The sequence below is a fragment of the Mastigoproctus giganteus genome, chromosome 9 (genome assembly GCF_048544385.1).
Source record: "Mastigoproctus giganteus isolate SK-2022 chromosome 9, ASM4854438v1, whole genome shotgun sequence".
NCBI lineage: Eukaryota > Metazoa > Arthropoda > Arachnida > Uropygi > Thelyphonidae > Mastigoproctus > Mastigoproctus giganteus.
The window spans coordinates 202,542,827-202,555,206 of NC_143583.1; the positions used below are offsets into that span (position 1 = coordinate 202,542,827).

Below are 12,380 nucleotides of genomic sequence, written 5' to 3' on the forward strand. Positions count from 1 at the left end.
GCACACTGTACACAGAGCTTTATATTCAGCAGTCACTTCTTGTTAATATATGTTATTAATAGGGATGAATGGAAGCCCATGCTAACTGCCTTCCATTTATCCTTTATTATAAATTTAAGTCACACAAACGGCAAATATAAAGTTTAGTAAAGTTGGTACTTTCTGTATTTTTTCCTTCTGCTATTTCATAATTAATCTTGATGACCACTCATTGTTATATATACTGTCCCAACAAAATATGGATTGTGCAACAATTTCTCCTTTAAGAAAATGCAGTTAATATCGAGCCCTCATTTCAAGACGAAGACAACAGTGGTAGTTACACATGTATCCTAGTGATGTCATTTCATATTCGTCATCCTCGCTGCCAGAATGACTACGATTGCTGTTCTTCCACACCTGTTTAAAAAATCTATAATTGGGTTCCTGTGAAGGCATAATGAAATATTATAGGCTTTATCATATATGTAAACATGCAATTTACAAACATGATGAACAACCCTTTTCACCCACCTCACTGTCAGTTGTTATCTTTCTCTCTGATTCGTCTTTCCAAATGATCTTATTGGTTCTTAGCTGGACTGGAGTCCTATGATTCGGGGAGGGATCAAAGAAGTGGCCGCATGTATTACAATGTTTTTCAAATTATTCCGTGCAATCCTTGTCCTATGTACAGTGGAATTATCATCCTGGAACATTCCTTCCTCGTATGGACACAAAAATGCACAAAGAACCAGGTCCGCACATTATTTGGGTACGCTCAAGGGTTCACAGAACCTTCAAAGATGATAAAAGGACCAGTACCATGCCACTAAAACGTGAAACAAAACGCTATCAATAATAGAGACTGGACGGGGAAAGAGGAGGAATGGATACAAGTCACTCTGGATCCACTTCTTCGTGAATCTTCCTCTACAGCCATATGCGTTTTCATTTCTCTAGTGACCACTGTTGCCCTTCACGATACCACCTAAAATGAACACAGGACATGATAGGCTGGCTTGTGGAGAGCTGCAGTAAAACTGTCTTTAATTTCCAACCTTAGGTCCTGGATATTATGGGTATTCGTAATGTTACACAGTGTCGCCTTTCAACTTTTGCTTACATCATGGGACGAAGCCGTTGGTTCCCCATCGTGGGGTACATTCCCCACAATGAGGACAATGGAGTACTCTCGGGCAGCCATGTAGTTGTTTTACTGAAGATTTTCCGAAAATAGTCACTGATTATAGACCATTGGTGGAGTGTGCAATATAAAAAAATTAATTCCAACTGTAAATTAAATCATGACATTAGCCACGATCTCATTGCAGCAATCTTGTGAATTCGCGAATATTTCCATAAAAATTCTATAATGATGGGCTATTCCATTTAGAGTGGGCATGAGGAGAATGCATATCGGATTGTTCAGTTCTCTAATATTTTGTTAGAGCATATATCTGATACAGTGTAGGAATCCGTAATTTTCTCATTATAAGTATGTGTTCACTAGATGCACTGTTAAAATGAGTTAATTCTGTCGTCTGTTTAAGTGAATTATTAAGCAAAAAAATAAAAAATAATAAGGAAAATTAAAAGAGAATATATGCGAAATAGAAGAAGAAAGGTTCTCTAGTTGTGCGACAATTTCTTTTATAACCTTCAACGTTCTTAATGAGATGATAGTGATACGCTGGGAGATTGGCAAAAGCAGCATGATGTGTTAAAGCGCAACTCCAGACGAAGCGTAAGAAGACAGTAGAGATATTCTAACGAAGTAACTTGATCTAACCACCATATCTAGGTCACACAGTGTGGACATCGTAAAGTCCGGAATTTCTAAGCGTAGTTCTTGGCTCACATTGACCAACTGTGTGGAGATTCTCATATTTCATAAACCAGGAACAAGCAGTAGTGAAGTGAAATCAATCTGGATCAAAGATAATGTTTCAATAGAACCGCATACATCCCATAGTCTTTAGCAGAGATTTCAAATGAGCGACTCGCAAAATATTCCGCTATGAACTGATCGGGTTTATGCACTGGTTATCTTAACCAAACTTGTTAGAATATGTTAAAATCATGTACTGGGCCATATTTATTTATTATAGAGCACATATAAGCGATACTCCATAACTATGTGCAAAGTCATGCATTCAAATACAATACAGGAAGTTTTCGACTTTACGAGTTAATTCGTTCCTTGAGCGCGCTCGTAAAGCGAAAACTCTTAAAGCGGGAATTTATTTCCCATAGACTTAATGTTAAAAATAGGGGTTATGTTATCAACAATGAAATTAGTTAGCTAATTAGTTTATGTTTAAACAATGATTGATTTATCCAAAGAAATGAAAAGTAGCCTGTAAAATCAATCAAATTATAATAATAGAGAAATTATGACTTACAAATGTTAAGGAATGTTTATTCTTCATCATCATCGACTAAATGCTAAATAAGCACACTCGTTGATCACTCATTATTGGCTCGGCACAAGGAGTCGTCTTCTTCAGAAATGCTTCAATTTATATCCAAGATAATCTTCTGTTTTCTTTATAAATTTCAGTAGCATGCATAAGCATTTTTTAACGGAACGCACAAATTGCAACTAACACGATTTGCGCGGAGTAACAAGTTTACGAAGCTTAAAAAAAAAAAAAAAAGGAATGAAGAGAAGATTCTGAAAATGTATTTATTTTTATACGATTGAGGATTTCAGTAAAGGGCAAACACATTTCACCATAATAACGTAAAAACTCACACAATTCAGCTATCGGTATTTTCACAAATGCAGTGACATCGAGTTCACTACCCGTTTATAATTGCTTGCAGTAACAGAAAAGCCCAATAAACCGGAAAGTGCAAATTGTGTTTATTGTTCTAGTCGTGACTTCCAGAAACGTGCTTTAGAAAAATATCGCAAAGCTGTTCAAAATTGGTTCTTATAATTAGCATTAGCATTAGCATTAGTAGAGGCATTTGATGCAAGAAAGCAAGCTTATGCAGCATCAGCCAAAAAAAAAAAAAAAAACCCATTTCCACTTCACCCCTCTGTTCGTTTAAAATACCTGTCCAGCTGAGCCTTAAACTTATTTAGGCTATCAACCTCCACCACAAGGGATGGAAGTCTGTTCCACCAACCAACTACCGCTGGCTAAAGGCAAATTTCCGCACGTCTATCCTACATCTGTCTTTCCTCAATTTGAATTTATGCCCTCTCAGGTGATTTTTCTGAGCTAGAGGAAGAATCCCATCAGCATTGAGCATGCTTAAACCATTCAAGGCTTTATACACCTCTATCAGATCACCTCGCTGGTGCCTAGTCTCCAGACACTGTAATTTGCAAAACTTAAGCCTTTCTTCGTAAGAGCACCCCTTTGTTCCATTCACTAATCTTGTTGCCCTTCTCTGTACTCGTTCCAGCAGCTCTACATCCTTCTTGAAATGAGGCCTCCAGACCTGTATACAGTACTCTAGGTGTGGCCTGACCATTGCCTTAAATATATGATAACGATGAAAGTGTAGTGCGTTTAATGATTTGAATTGGTAACTAATACAATTTACACTATAAAAATGATCTTTTAGGGAGTTACATAGCAAAAATTTGAACTTGCGAGGTCGTGGAATGAATTACAGAAAACAATGTGTTATTGGGTTCACATTACGATATTTTCGCGATACCATGGTAACGGATTAATATCATAAAGCGGGATACACTGTATAGCATAGCTACGCGCGTGGTTTGAAATGCGGTATTTATGAATGTTTAACATTCATTTTTTGCAATTAATGTTCATATTTTCGATTTGTTGATACTTGGAAAAAAAAAAAAAACTCCTAAACCCGGGAACGCGTAAAGCGAGAACTGCCTGTATATAGATAACATATTTAAACAATTTAAATGAGAAAACTTAAGACGCTAAAAAATGTATGGTTTTAAATATAAAAGTAAAGCCGATTGAGTTGTCAGAAAATTAAAAATTTTAAGGGTGCGTTAAATTATAAGTTATAAAATGCATTAAAGCAAAGCAAATTATCAGATCACAGGTGTTCTTTCCCGGGGAGAGGAAGATTAAATCTACTTAGTAACGGAATAAGTTTTTCTTGCTTGTTCGCCATGCGATGTCGAAGATGCCCTGCCATTTATTCGAACTATATGACACTAATATAACTTCGAAATTCAACTTCACATGCAGTATCTCATGACAGTTCACGAAGAACAATTTCGTTTTCAGCTTTTTGTCATGGAATTGTCATCAGCCCATTCTAGTGACAATGAGGAATCCGCTTTTTTTTTTGCTGTATAAGCTTGCTTTTTTTGTATCATTTGTCACTACTAATAATAACCTAGGTCCATAGCAATGACTCGTCTTTCAAACAAATGGCAGATTAACCTTTCGGTGATGCTGTTTAATAATAAATAGAATTTCTGTTCATACTCCTAGACGGTTATACAATCAGAGGAATATTATCGTATTTCGTGGTGTCATGTGGATTGAATAGTAGTACAATATCCCGTGGAAACAAGTTTATTCTGCTGAGAACAATACGACCATTGCACTTCGTTCTAAAGGTTTAAACTGCAATTTCGAAAAGATCAAAACTATTTTATAATTCTAATTTAAAATAGCCAATACATAGCTTACACATTTGTATTTTTACTTATTTTAAAAGATATATTAACATAGGTTATTAGGTCGCGAGTTATTTTTGTATAAAATATATTTTATGAAGATTGACAGGCCCTCTGTGGCAGCTGACTTGAACTAGAGTTTAGGAACCACCCTGCGTAAGACACAAGAGGGCCTTTGTAGCAGCCTAGTGGCACGATACATCGCCGTCTCCTACGTGTTCGGAGAGTTGTGGGTTCGATTCCCATCTACGACTGGAGGAATTTCTACAATGCTTTTCATTTTAGGCTGCAGCTAGCCGATCTCAGGAGGAGGGGCCTAGGGTTATCCCCATGAGCTATTACGGGTTTTCAGCCCGCACAACATGCATATCGGCCAACTAACTCTTCTACAGTCATAATACACTTACGGTGATGAGCGAACGCTTGAAGTGCCGTCAATATAGGGGTGGGTAAGATATAGTCAGGCCGTGATGAATAGTATCGCTATGCATTCTTTTGCACCGTCTTTATGTAAAGTTAGAAAGATGTAGTAAAGGATTTAATAAATTAATTTGGAGTGTATAGCAATTTAAAAAAACAAATACTTAACACATTGACCCCCTAAATGTGCTTGCAGCAATATGAGAATTGATGATTCCTCGTGGAGCATTTGTCCTCTGTCACGAGTGGGTACAAATTACGGACGTGCATAATGTAAGACAACTTCAGACACCTGTTAGACCATTTCACTAGAATTCAAGGTCGTTAAGCAGAATGATTTAGAATCGCTTGCCAGTTGATTCTCGGTAAACAATGCCAAGAACTGATGCTAGTGCCCAGTGTTCGACCATCGTTGAACGATGTGAGATCCCTTTGATGTGCTTAACGGAATCTCTTCTCCTCCGGAGCAGAACACGATGGAGGGGCAAGAACAGCACGTCGTTTCGAAATATTATTATTATTATCTACATGGTGCAAGGAAGCCTAAGGCTTATGCTGCACCAGCCAAATAAAAAAAAGAAAAATTCCCGAGTTACCCGGAGAGAGAGAGAGGGTCAAAAGTAAAAGGGAATCACCAAGAAAGAGAAGAATGATGATATCCAGCTCAGGATCCTGTGTGTGCCAAGCCCATACTCACAAGATGTAAGCCCTTGGGGTTAAATACTTGGAGAAGACAATCTGCTACTTTGTACAGTTAACCCCAGATTTCAGTCATTCGTGATTAGGCTTGATGACCAGATTCAACATGGAATCCAGAAACGTCGCCAATTATTAAGTACTGTACTGCTATTGTGTGGGAGTTTTATTGCAAGACTTTATACAGTAAAATATAAAGTATTGCAGCGACTTTTCTCAATGTCTTATAATGAAGTGGGTATTAATTAGTGGCTCTAAGGCTGTACTTATCCGTACATAGGTGACGGGGTTGCCAGGAAAATTGGCTGGGACCGCCTAGTACAATAAATAATAATAATAAAAAAATTTATACACAATAAAATTCGCTTGAAAACAGTTCTCGTGGATTAATTAGCGTTATTCATATCCCATATTAATTCATTCCAAATTAAATTTCCTTTCATTTGGCTTTTCTTTAACATATATATATATACATAATATTTATATATTATATAATATCGGTGTATCTACTTTATAATTTTATGGGTTAACTATGGCGTAATATATATACTGTATATATATATATATTTTTTTTTTTTTTTTATGAAATCCCCCTTCCTTCCCGATTCAATGTTACATGACCTTGCCTGCTGTACGTTACACGGCCTCTGTCAGCTTCCGTCAGTCTTGGGATAAACCAGCATCTCGCATAACTGATGTTGCGCTGTTAGCGGTTGGGAGAAAAAGTGGGCCTGCCAGACCACTGTGACAAAATTGAGGGAATGACTGAATTTATTTTAGTGCAATTCAAATTATAATAAACTAGTATGTTTTGCTGACGTTTTCCAAAGATTGATTTCTCTTTGTGCAAGATATGGAATTGGTGTTTTTTGAGTTAGCTGCTTCGGCAAATTTCTGAAACAACCCACTCGCAAACTCAGCACCTGATGAAAACCCTTAGCAAAATTCTATAAGCCATCAGCTGAATTCGAACCCTAGAATTTTTATCTCTGAGATACACTGTCGCTTGCCAAGAAAGTTTACTTGTAAAACCGAATTTGAGAATCTCTTGCTACCAATCATGGGATTCTGTGTTGGCCTAAGAGGCCAACACAACATTTAGGGACCTAAGAGGTCATTTTTGGGTCTACGTGGTATTAAAGTGCATGATTATATTCTTTCTTTCTCTGCAAGAAAAAAAGGTACCCGTTTAATGCCATCTTAACCTAACGGCGCACCCATACTGTTGGAAGACCTCACTAGCATCTCATACAAAATCAGTATCTGTATAAACTATTTTTTTTTTTTATTGTACTTAATCATTAATCCTAATGTCAAATTTTCATCTTGCTCGACTTTTTCATTGCGTCGAGACTTTGGAGTAGCGGTGGCTTGTGTATGTTATTTCTATGAATAAAAAAATGAAATAAATTTTCTGTTTATACTCCGGGAGGACTAGAATGTTGACCACAGAGTCAGAGGAATTCACAAAGTGAAGAGAATACAAGACTATCACCGTATCCAACGGTCACTATTCCAAGTACAAGTTCCAGCTACATTTTACATGCCCAGTGTAGATTTTTTTTTGTTTTTGTTTTTTAATAAATCAGAAACTTATAAAACATTCTAAGCGAATTTCTCATTTCAATTTTGAGGAACCATAAATTATGAGACTGCTCAAAACTACCACTTACATTTAAACCCGCCATTGGGTGGATGTTCTGATCGAAGCAACAAACTTCCTAACTCGTTTCATTCGAAATAACTCGGTTGTATCATTCCCTCACTTCATTTATCTGTTTCTTTCAAGTATTTATCAAATTCCTCCTTAAATATAGATAAACTCACAACCTCGAGAAGAGTAATGAAATCGATCACACTTTGACTAAAGACAAAATTTTGGACATTATTTTCCAATTATCCTTCTCGATTTAAATTTATGCCTCTTTCTGCACGTCACATGACAATGTATAAAGTTGCCCTTACCATTTAGCTTTCCCAACCATTTAAAAGCTTTAAACATCTCGATCAGGTCACCCCGCAATTACCTGGTTCCTAGACGCTCTAAATTATAAGGAAATGGATGGATATACTTCAGTGAAGCAGCTAGCTTAGGCAGCGTACTATTCGTGCGGTTCGTTGCCCCCTGATAAAAGAGCAAGGAATGTCTTACTTGATACCCAATTTCCTATGAATTCAGGATTACCAAGAAAGACCTTTATTTAAGCGAAACTTCAGTTTCTTAATAAACTAAATAATCCCATTCTAATGAGCATGACTATGCACACATGCCATAGCTACAGAAATCACTTCTAGCCTCCCCTTCCATTTGCGTTCATTATCTTATTTCTGGAGATCTCAGAAACAATATAAAAATTAAAGTAAATTAATAGTGAAACCAGCGGGACAAAAAGTCAGGACTCATTTGAAATTTTCATGATATTTTGCTTTATTTAGTTTATTTTTATTAATTTAATAAATAGACGATGGACACTTTAAACACAGTAAGACATAAGAGTGTATAAATATCTTATATACATGTAATGTTCTTGGTTTATTTTATAATGAATAAAGTAAAATATCATAAAAATTTCAAGTGTATAGTCCGTTGGCTCACCCTATATTTTAGGAGATTGAAAGGGGCCTCAAGCACTGCCTTACCTAGGACTTTGAAATCTTCAAATCAACTAGGTAAAAGAGATTAAGTTATTATTTTTATGATGATTTCAAACACAGAAGGTGATCGAAGCCTTCATGTTTCGAGGGCGGGTTGAGAAGCAGAAAGAAACATGCTGACACTAAACTTGAATTTATGTATGTCGTTATTTTCAGGATGTAGAGAAAGAGTGTTCTAAAAAAAAAATGGAGGGAATAAAAGTAGAAGGAAAATTAGCTCAGTGGGATTTTGGCCAATTGATGTACGTGTTCGGACTGGTTTTGAATAAAAAAGTGGAATTACAAATGCCAATTCAGAAGCCCGTGAAAATATTTAAATGCCGCAAAGACTGAACGTGTTTGTGTGAAGGGAATCCAGTGAGTTAGTAAGAAATTGTTAGCTTATTTATGAAGATGGGATATCTCGAGTTTTCTGTTTCCAAATAGATCAGTTACTTGGATTTTAAACGTAAAGAAATATTTTAATATTTTGAATTTCAGTCGAGAAGTTAAAGTACGCTTTTACAATGAAACCTCAAAAATGAGAGACTTACAGAAAATAAAAAATCTCTTTCAGTTCTCTAATTCAGAATTGTCGAAAAACACAAATCCTGCAACAACCGCCTCAATTCTTATAGTAACTTTTAATCATTTTTTGCACTGTAAGCAGTGCAAAAAAATGATTAAATGGTGTTGAATGGTATTTTCGTATCTTCCATGTGGTATATGTAACACAATTTTTGAAAAATGAAAGGGAATTCCTTACTTGAAAACACTTAAATCTGTGATCAGTTATTACCACAACGAAAATAAATCTAGAATCACATTGAAGCTTTATGATAAGCATCCTCATTAACAATCCGAATTGTCACACTAAGAAATACAGCAGAGTGTGCTTAGATACATTAAAGAAGCAATATGGTATTGAGTCTTTGATGCTGCCAAAGTGTTGTCAAATTTCTAGAATACTTGAGTGGCAACAGCTTAAAAAATAATCGGTCCTATTTATGATGGATACTAATAACATAATTTGAACGAAGTTTTCATGTGTGTGAACACTTATATGAACTTCTGATATGTAACCTTCTAATAAGTGGAATGGAACCTGAACCATTAAGTAACGTAGCACATTCATGATGAACTCTTTTGAAGATAAATAGTTATGCTAGAATTTCAGACAACTGTCTATAAAATAATGTTTCATTCTTGATAAGTCGAATTACGCTAAATTTCATTCAGTTGAGATGAGACTGCAAATGCATCAGCAGTCTCCTCTAACTGCTAAATTAATATTGAATGATAATTTCATAACCATTCTTTAATGTTGATAAAGAACTTTTCTGTCTGTACTCCGGGACGAATTTGTAGGGTGAGCGGAAGTTACAAGGTCGAGACAAGAACATTGCCGTATTTCGTGGAACCACGTGGATTTGAACACGCTAAGTGGTTCAGCCTGCAGTTTTCCGATGGATCAAGAATGCAATGAACATTGACAATGAAAACTTGCTTAAATACTGTTAGTACCTTATGGTGATTAATTTTAGCCTTGGCCTGAATGTGGACTTACATGTTCATTTGTGGCTCAAAACCAAAATGTTATGGAAGCTCCAACTAACCCCTGACTCTAACTAGCATTTATATAAGAAAACTTTTTCATGCATGGTTTAAATCTCATTCTTAATTAGAACATTTCTCAACTGGCTAGAATCAGAGGCTGGGAGAAAGTTTACTCGGCAGTCGAAAGTAAGAAAACGCGAATTTTATATTTCATTGAACATTGTTTATTGTTGTTGTATATTCTTATGATCAAAGAGAGCACGTCTTTGCTAAGATAAGAAAGAAATACAAAAAGACAATAAAATATGTGAAGAAATACGAGAACTGTTTGTATTCCTTTATATATTTGATTGCCTTCGCGAAATATTAAAATCTGTAGTCAGATTTACGTATAAAAAACATAGATTGAAACAGTAACAAATGCAAATATATTCATAGATATAGAAATGAAACTTTCAAAAATACTTACTCGTAAGAGTCTCCTTGTTTTTCTGTCTAGCTTCAGTAATGCGTTCACAAAACTTCAAAGAGCTTCCTCATTTTCCGCTTCTTCCAAGGTTTCTGTTCAACTACTCGAGTAGAGGCAACCGCACGCCCGAATAGCTGTCAGTTAGGACTACTTTTCATACAGCAACACGGCACAATAGAAATTCCCGTTGAACATCTGCTCCTCCTTGCAGCTGCTACGTTTGTGGGGTTCGGGCACGTGCAGTCGCGTGGCCAGCGAACGGATACATGTGCTTCAGTGTGTGTTTGTGTGACGTCATGCATCAAGGTGATGGTTGACTGTCTTTATCCTCTGGAGCCGTTAGGCCAAATTAAGATAACGGTCATTTTCATTGGTCAAGATGGCTTACAACTACAGATTTTTTTTAAGGTGTTGGGCTCTTTAATTGCAGTAATATTTGATTACCACTGGTTACACGTTCTTCCTTTCCCACAGCTGTGAAAAGAACAGATTTAGCGCTTTGTATCATTAAAACTCAACTGCAAACTGATATAAAGTTAAGCACAGAGGAAGAAACCGAAAGTGGAAATAATTTAAGAGGTACTTAAAAATTATGTAGTGAATAGGACTGACTGATGAATTAACATAGCGTAGCAATGGGCAAACTAGGTTTGTTATTACAGCTTGGGTCTCATATTGTGGAGGGCCTTCACCACGAGTTTCCTCTGTGTTAAAAAAGGGCCTTTGATAGAAAGTAGAAGAAAGCAAACAGTTTGATAGACAGGAACCTGAAACAGGGGAGGCCAAACTCTGTCAATTTCAGTTTGTCTGCTGACCGAATAGTCTTTCGGCACGATTTTAATTTTGGGACGAAAAAGAATTCATAATTTTAAAAAGACCTCTGATGGACAGTAGAAGAAAACAAACAGTTTGAAGAGACAGGAAAGAGAAGTAGCCATGAGATGAACACATAAGAGGCCAAACTGAAAACATTTTGTGTCCTGACGTGTCTGTTATCATGGTTTGGACGATTTTTAGGATCTCATCGGTCGGTAAGCAGACACCGTGAAGGCTTGAAGAACTCAAAGATGAGATATATCTACATTATGTGAAATGCAGGATGTACAGCGGATCATAAAAATCAAGTACATTAGGACAAAAGTCTCATACTACAAGAGTTATAAAACGTAATTATTACAATTATGTTTTATAATTGTAATTATTGTAACAATTACAGTAATTCTGTTCTGTTTTATAGCTTTCGTAGCATGAGGCTTTTGCTCTAAATTTACTTGAAACTGTAACCAGTTTCAAGTAAATTTAGAGCAAAAGCTACATGATGACTTTCAAGCAGTGCATCAGGAATATTCTCAGCAAGTTAGATGGTGTCTGGCATTAGTCAAGGTGATTAGTGGCCTGTGGATAGCAATACGACTGTGGTAACCCACATGTAGCATTCTGGGTGGCTGTTTGTGGCAAGCGTGGCGCCAAACTTGTTGTTACGTGTTAGTCGCTTTGCCTACTGGTGAACATTTAGAGATCTAGATGAAGCAAGATGCTTAAAGGGCGGTTAAAGCTTGGAATTATTGATTCTTTTCCCCGAATAATCTTTGGTCAGGTTTCCTTTCCTAGCTATATTGGTCAATTTATTAACCAATGTTTTTCAGACATGCAGCTTTGCAACTTCACTGGTTGTGAAGTTTAGTCTTGTCTTAACTTTGCAGTTGATTTTAAATAATACACAGCCCATATAAGTAAGGGGTCGCTCTGTGAAAACAGCTTTAGTATACAGAAGAAATTATACAGCGTGACTCATTGGTTTGAAGCATTTCGTAAGGTGTAAGATGATTTGCACAAAATAACCGAAGTGTTTATCTATAATAATAATAGATACTGTTCTCGCTTATTTGCAGGATGCAGTATACTTTGTAGAATCACAAAAAAAAAAAAAAAAAAAAACTCATCGTTCCATTTCTTCAACTTAAGATTGGGTTTTCTTTTACCTAAACTGAATAA

The 12,380-nt window shown here is 36.2% G+C and overlaps 1 protein-coding gene across 1 annotated transcript in view; it reads right to left on the reverse strand.

Moving 5' to 3' along the window:
* The window catches only part of boss (G protein coupled receptor bride of sevenless), a 32,275-nt gene extending 21,698 nt beyond the window's left edge, over positions 1 to 10,577 (reverse strand). The window contains exon 1 of the mRNA XM_090381312.1: positions 10,386 to 10,577. The gene's annotated coding sequence lies outside the window, so the exon portion shown is untranslated. The remainder of the gene's footprint in view (positions 1 to 10,385) is intronic.
* Between the last annotated feature and the right edge of the window lie 1,803 nt (positions 10,578 to 12,380).